Raw genomic sequence first — 8,474 nt, 5'->3', positions numbered from 1 at the left:
GCGGAGTTCAAGTGCTTCTCATTCGGTTGACTATATTCCGCCGTACCTATTTCTTCTCATTGCTCGCTTCAAAGTAGAAAATCAACCTTCCTTTTCCGTGCTTCTCTGGCTATGGCTGATCTGCAAGTCATATCGATATTTGCGATCATTTTCACCTTCATCGCGTTCTATGCAATTCGAACTTCTGAGGGAAGGTTGATAAAATCAGCATGGGAGGACCAACTCCATGCAATAAATTACGACCCAATGCACAAACAAGCATTGCAATTTCTCACTCCAAGTCAGACTCCTACGAACGATGATCATTCTGATGCGGGGAAGGAGTTGGTTGCTTCGCCTACAGCACATGATCAGGCAGCCAATTTAGGTGAGTCAGAGGCATTGGACAAGGACGATTTCCGCCCCACAACCCCTGGGAGCAGCCCTGGAGTGGGCCATTCTTTCGATGGCTTAAAGAAGGAAGCTGTTCGACTGAAAACTCCGAGCGGTGATGAAGAAAGGCTAACCGTTATGGGGATAACAGATGATTTCGAAGCCACTAGACCAGGTCACAGCCCCGGTGTTGGCCATGCTGTTCAGAATGAGGAACCAAAAGCCTAAATACTTCAAAATAGAAAGTGGAAGCTTAGTTGTGCAAGTCTTGTCAATTCCGGTTCAGTTGGGTCTCGTGTCCCAAAATGTTGTTCTTCAGTTCCTCTGGAAATGGTTCTGCTTGATGTGTATAAAATTATCTGTCAATTCGGTATTGAACTCTGTAATAAATTGAAAATTAATAAGGTTTGTTTAGAAATGAACGGCTAATTATGCCGGAATTGTGTATCAGCTATCATATGCGTTGCATGTTGTATAATATTCCAGTTTTCCGTTGTACTACGACTTTGTTCTCAATCTTACCCGATGTCATGTTGTGACCAGGAAATTTTTAGGACAGAAGATCTTTGTGTTATATTCAGATTTTAAATGGGAAATAACCACATGAATGATGGGCAGAGATTTAACATAAAAATTGCTAAACCTCGTGTACAGAAAACGACATGACTACTTTTAACTAGGAAGTTGCATAAGGTATACATACCAATCTTTTATATTTTCTGTAAAGAACTTAAATCTTGAACCGGCCAACATTATTTATATGACTTATTCTTTTAGAGTTCTCTTTGCATATAACTAGTGCCCTACAAATGAAGAATAGAAAATGAATGTATCAAAATCAAATTGGTGAACTTTTGAGCGATACTTTGACTATTAAGTATAATCTTTCTAAATAGTAAAGCAAACCCAAAGGATAGTCTCAACCTCAAACATAAACCAACAAATTCCATAAAAGCCTATATGGGTTATAGTAAGTGTCAAGGAGTTAAGTGCCGTTACTTCTTCAAAAATTGGTCTTATCCATATTTCATATTTTCTATGATCATTTCTTTTACTCAAGCCGCCACCCTCTCGCCGGCTATAGGCACGCTTTTGTTCACTAGATTGTTGCCTATTAACTTGATTTCAGAAAGCTTCGATTATGTGCACTTTTTTTAACTTAATTGCGCATCTTATTGCATTATTGTTAGCCGATAACTTATTCATCATTGTTGCAAAAACAAGCAACAACCGAACAAGGAAATAAATTAGACATCGAATTTATGTGGTTTGGTTGATAGGACCTATTCCACAAAGAGGAAACCAACACGTGATTTTACTATAAATTAAGCAATAAAATAGAGATCACAGCTATACTCAAGGCACTTAAACATTCTTAGTATTTTCAACTCCCAATTATCTTCGCACCTCGTTTAGCACTCAGAGTGCTAAAAATTTGGATCCAAGATAGGAAATCTACTCAAGTAAGAAAGCCTACTTGAATAGGTTTTCCTTTATGAGTTTGATTTCGAGAAATATTTTTAACATCTCCACATTGGCTTGTCTTGCAAGTCAAGTCATTTTTGTTTCACCGGAATTCGAACTTTGCTGCTTCTCTTCCAATAGCCAATACTTTTACCCGTTTCACAGATGAGGCTATTAGATTACTACGATAATTTATGTAACTTACAGGCGACAATACTTACAAAGTCTAAATCTGTACCAAACTTCTTTCATTTTCATTTTCTTTCGGCCTCTTGTTCTGGCTGGGTCCCCTGGCAGGTGGTGGGCTCGGTTTCTGGTCCTCTTTCGTTTTTAGCAGTGAAGAAATTAGACCCTTTCAAGAGAAACTTTTTCCTTTAACCGTATCCTCTATGACATAATTGAAAGACAGTTACTCTCAATAAATTGAGAGGATATTCTTATTCTGGAATATTTCTGTATGTGGCCTATGTATAAAGTTCATGTGCTATAATGGAATTGATGCTCCTTTTTGTTCAGTCTTCTCTTTTTAGGGAGCTTGGAGTAGCTCCGCATTAATTAAACAAAAGCTAAGATTGAAATTTGATTTTATTACCTTTAGTAGCCCTGTAGAGTTTGGTCCCATGGTAGTCACTTCAGAGATGTGATGTTTGAATATCGGATGCCATTATTAAATAGCTAGATTCTTCAAGGCCTTCTCTGATTTTATGCCGTCTCTGTTTCCTTGACCTTTTGTTTTGTTTGCAAAATTTCGAGGAGGATCCTTTGAATGATGACGTCTGTCTAATGTTTGTGTTCGAAATAATGTTAGCCTTATTACATTGATGAAGTCAGGAAAACAACGCCTCTGTTAGATCTCATTTATAGGTTATTACAACTTGCAAGAAATATTGGTAGCCAAATTTTTTTCTTTAAAAAAAAAAATCTTGGTATAACTTAAACTCTGTGTTGGGAATGACTGATCCCCGAAATACCGGATACGACACTAAATCGAATCCCTAAATCAATGCGGAAGACGAAGCCCGGGAAACACGTATCACCGATCGTAAAGCACACCACGGAGTCGAGCGTACCTTGTTAGTCACAGATTAAACACCGTCGTCAATGGAGGAAGAGAATCCGGTCGATGAAGCCTTGAAGGGAAGAAATTGGAAGCCGTATGCCTACTGTTCTTCGGGAGAGAAACGCGCGGGAGAGAAGCGTACGTTGATTGTGCCAAAGGGTGCGTATATCTCTCTCTCTCTCTCCTCCCTTTTATACCTTCCCCCATCCACGGGCCCTATTCCCGTGGGCCGGGCTTTGGGCCCAACTTGGGCGGACGGGCCAACTCAGGCCCATCTCATAAATCCATCATCTCCCACTCGCACATGGTGGTACAAAACCAACATGGGCGGACAAGCCCTACTCAGCCTCATCGAGAAAAAATCCATCATAGACTTTCTCTTAACATGGTGGACCGAACATAATCCTCTTTTCCTCTCTTCAACATTCATACCGGTGAATAATCCGTGCGACCAGCATACTTTGAGAGCTCGTTGCCATACATCTCGTTAGGAATATATAGCAGCTCATAATGGGCATCACATCCCGAGTAGATTTAGTATGCAGTTCCCTAGATCGATCAATCACATTTATATCTCTCTGATCTCTTTTAAACAATGATATATATATTGTATTCACAATTATGATTATCACAAAGACAGTCATAATTGGTTAACCGGTGAATACAAAACTACAATGTGATTCTCCAAAATCGATCTTCCTCTTTCCTTCAAACTCTCAATTTCAGTCCAGCTTGCTTTTCTAGAAATGCCCCATTAGATCGAATCAAACACATGACCATTGGCAACATCCTAAGATAGCAAACACTAAATAGAAATCTTGAGAATAAGTAAGAGTCATGAGGGGACTAAGAAATTGAGGAACTCTCTTCCTCAAGAGTCTCACACGACAAAAAAAAAAAAGTTGAGATCAAACTTTTGCCACTCTTATTGGTCGTCTCATGCATACGTAGTATGAAATACGTATTACGGTATTAACTCCTTTCCCATGGAGCGTATGTCTACACCTTTCAATACCGTACAGATGATAGTTCAGACATACCCAATGTCTAACTTGAGTTCACGTATCTACTCATTCACTAAATTCATCAGAACTCACATCTGGCATCATAGACAGATAAAGTAAAATATGTGGGGTATTTTACTTTCGGACATAGTAAGTATTATGTCCTCATCTTAACACCTGCTAGTTAAGGCGACATACGTGTTTTAAGCTTGAGCTCTCGATTATCACCTAGATAATAAGCTTAAAAACAGTCTCATCTCTATTTATCACACAAAATAGAGGCGATTACCCGTGTAAGTGGGCTAATCTCATATCCGTCCGACATACTTTCCTAACTTAAAGTAATGCACCGAGCATTAAGATGCATAAAGATCAAACAAAGATTCATAGGCATTAATGATGAAAAAACATAAATTCATCATATGTGAACACTTAGGGAAAATTATAATATTCAGTACATTAGCCTCTACGCAGTCCTAGAGATTTCATATGGCCACAAGACACATCTCTAGGTTATGGCTTTGTCATAGGATCTGCTACCATTCTATGCGTAGTATGTACTATAAGTTCACATCTTTTCGTGCAATCATATCCATGACAAAATTATACTTGGTATCTATATGTTTGGTCTTGCCATGATATTTGGATCTTTAGTGTACACTTTTGCTGCTTGATTATCATAGTTAACTAATAACAAATCTGCAGCACTTCCAATAACACCTAAATGATCCAATAATCTCTTAAGCCAAACATCTTCTTATACTCTGTTGATAATGCCACGAACTCAATTCCATCGTGGACAAGGCTATGTACTTTTGTTTCTTACTGCTCCAACACATGGTGCCATTATTCGTAAGAGAACAAACCTAGAGGTAGATTTCCTTTCATTTAAATCTCCTCCCAATCAACATCGAATAGCCTTGGAGTTGCAGATCCTTTCCTTAATAACTCAACATATAATCAGCAGTCCACTTTAGATACCTCAAAAGTATTCACTTAACGGCTTTCCAACGTGCTTGACCTGGATTGGATTAGTATCTACTCACCATTCCAACTGCAAAACATATGTCGGGTCTTGTACGCATCATAGCGTACAACAAGCTTCTAACAGCACTAGCTTAAGGAACATGTTTCATTTGTTCCTTCTCTTGTGGAGTCCTTGGACACAGTCTATGGCTCAATCCTTCACTTTTTGCAATAGGAGCGTCAATGAGTTTACAATCCCATATCATTCAATTCAAAGTGGGAAGACAAACGAATTCTTCACAGGTATTGACTAGCTCCATATTGCTTCCGGCAATTAGTATATCATCAACATATAATGATATGATCACAAATTGATCCTTGGATCTTTTGATATATACACAATGATCCTCATCTATCATTGTAAAGTCATATGCCATTATGGCATTATGAAAATGTACATATCATTGTCTTGACGACTGATTAAAGCCATATATCGACCCCCAAAGTCGACATACCTTTTCTTCTTGGCCTTTCACTATGAAACCAACAGTTGTTCCATATATATTTCATCCTCTAATTTTCCATTGAGGAAAACAGTCTTTACATCCATTTGATGTAACTCAAGATCCATACTAAACACTATTGCCAGAACTATGCGAATCAAGGCAAATCTTACTATAGGAGAAAAAATATCTTCATAATCAATTCCTTCCTATTGATTATACCCCTTCGCCACAAGGCGAGCCTTATGCCTTTCAATCGAGCCATCAGCCTTTCGCTTTGTTTTGAGAACCCATTTGTTCCCAATAGCTCAAGGTCCTTTTGGCATCAACCAGTTCCAGACTTGGTTTGATTTCATTGACTCCATCTCCTCTTTCATTGAATAAATCCATTTTTCCTTACTAGGGCAATTCGAGCCTCATTAATATTTCTTGGCTCATACTCATCTTGTGGAGCAATCATAAAAGTTTCCCCTTCAATGTCAAAACGTCGACGGGGAATACTTTGGCGTCTTTTTCGTCATATGGGAGATTGTACACTTAGCACATCATTCCCAATTATGCTCCCACTCGGATTAGATAATGACGATATCATCTCATCATGTGTTGTAATGAGAATGAGTTGAATTCAATTCATCACTTCTCATATTACTCCCACTTGGATGAACTCAACCAATATCATTATCTAGATCCAAGGTTTCAAATAGGGAGTGATCTTCTCCTATTTCGCCATTCTTAGGAAAATTCATCCACTAAGAATGTGACATCCCGTGATTCAAATTCGTTATTCTCCCACTTTCCTGCTCATCTATGAACACATACCCTTTCGAGTGTTCGGAGTATCTCATTAAAATACTCTACTTTTATCTGGGACTCAATTTCCCAAACTTGTGAGAGGACATATGAGTATAGGCAGCATAACCCCATGGCTTAAGTAAACTTAAGTCCGGTTTCTACCTATCCATAACTCATATGGAGTGGAACTAACTGATTTGGAAGGCACTGGTTAAGTATTTAGGCAGTAGTTAACAACGCATCACTCCATAAAAGTGATATGTAAGTTAGCATACGCCATCATGGACCTAACCATTCCAGTAAGGTTCTGTTTCTTCTCTCTGCAACACCATTTTGTTGAGGAGTATATGGAATAGACAACTATATTTCTATTCCTTTTCATCACATTATTTTCTGAACTCATCAGATAAATATTCTCGACCTCGATTGGATCTCAATACTTTTATTTTCTTGTCTAATTGATTTTCTACCAAGTTCATAAACCTTTTGAAAACAACTTATGCTTCAGATTTATGAGAAATCAAATAGACACCTCCGAATTGAGTATAATCATCTATTAAGAGTGATGAAATAAACAGCCCCCGCCTTCCTTTCACATTCATTGAACCACGTACGTCCAAATGGATTAAATGCCGAGGAAATTCAGCTCTTTTACCTTTTTCCAAATGGTCTCCTTGTCATTTTCCTTCTAGGCAATGCTCACATATGGACAAATCAACTTTTCAATATTGCCCAACAAGCCCTTTTTGGCTAGTCTTTTCATATGTTGTTGGCCCATATGACCAAGTCTAGCATGCCATCATATTCACATCATTATCATATAAGATAGAAGACGTGAAACAAGGGGATAACATATTGACATCATCACAAATCAACATTTAGTACAATAAAACCATCTAGAAAGTGACCACAACCATAGTAATTTGTATCTAAACACAAATCTACACATTTATTATGGAAGTTCATACCAAAACCAAGCTTAACCAACATCAAAACAGACAATTAAATTTCGACGAATCTCCGTGAGCATTTTAGAACATCATGTAGGAACAAGTTGCGTCCACCACATGTTCGGTTGGCAGGTGACAATCCTTTTAACTTCAGCTCTGGAGTTGTTTTCCACATAGATCCACTCAGTTCTAGTTGGTATTCGTCGGAATTCCACGAAGGATCCTTTATCCTTCGCTACATCGTCTGTTGCTCCTGACCTACAGTCCACAAAGGATTGGATTTAGCCAATAATTCAGAACTTGACACATAAGCAAAGTTCTCAAATGTACAAGAGGTGTATACCTTCTTTGGCTCACGACAAATCGCAAGTATAGTGACCTTTCTTGTCACCCACGTTGTAACATTTCACCCTTGACATTTTCTTAACTTGAGGACGTTTTCCTCTCTTGTGTTGGTTAATTCTTGATCTCTTGCAATAAGGACTTGATCCTTTGCATTCTCACATATTGAACGAATCAATACGCTTGCGCTTAGAGCTCAAAACCCTTTATGAGCTAGAACCAGCATTGCAAATATCTATTCTCAGCTCACATGCCGTTAAGCGGTCCTCTACCAGCTCAAGGTGGCGCACAGCATCCTCAAGATCTTCCATAATATGGTCAAGAGCTTCTAGTGCTTCTTGCTTTTCCAGCACATATTGAATCTTCATATTCAATATTTCACAATAGTTGCCGTTCATATCAGCAATCACGTTCTTAAATGCTGAAACCATCAGTCTGAACACATCAGACATACATGCACGAATAATTAATGCCTATCATTTATGCATTCCTATTTACATAGACCCATCATATTAATGAATAATTTCAAGTAAGGCTTCAGAATCAAAAGGTCACTATGTTTCCAATCATCCTCCAAAAATCCTAACTTAAAATTATCATTAATATGATTGTCATATGCAAAATCAATTCTATGAAGTCACAAAACTTCTATAACTACCCACACTAACTACCCACAGCAATCAGCCAGAATGAAAGCAAATATTATCTAACATCCAATAGAATAACAGAGCTTTCACATAATACAACTATACATTACACTAAGCAATATATACAAAGAAAAATATCAACATGGAAAGAGATATTTACATCTATAAAAAATCTCACAATTAATCTAAGAAATAATTAGGAAATGTCCCTTCTAATCTATCAGCCAAAACATCCGAGAAAATGAAGGTACATTTGCCAACCATGGAAAAAACTTTTGGAGAGCTCTCATGTCGCCACCAAGGCGCATTCACTCGCGCCACGTAGCGCACAATCTAAGGGGTTGAAGTTTTGGCCAACTCAATCCTATAAGATT

This window comes from Eucalyptus grandis, chromosome 2 (assembly GCF_016545825.1).
Source record: "Eucalyptus grandis isolate ANBG69807.140 chromosome 2, ASM1654582v1, whole genome shotgun sequence".
Classification (NCBI taxonomy): domain Eukaryota; kingdom Viridiplantae; phylum Streptophyta; class Magnoliopsida; order Myrtales; family Myrtaceae; genus Eucalyptus; species Eucalyptus grandis.
This window is presented reverse-complemented; position numbering follows the sequence as displayed.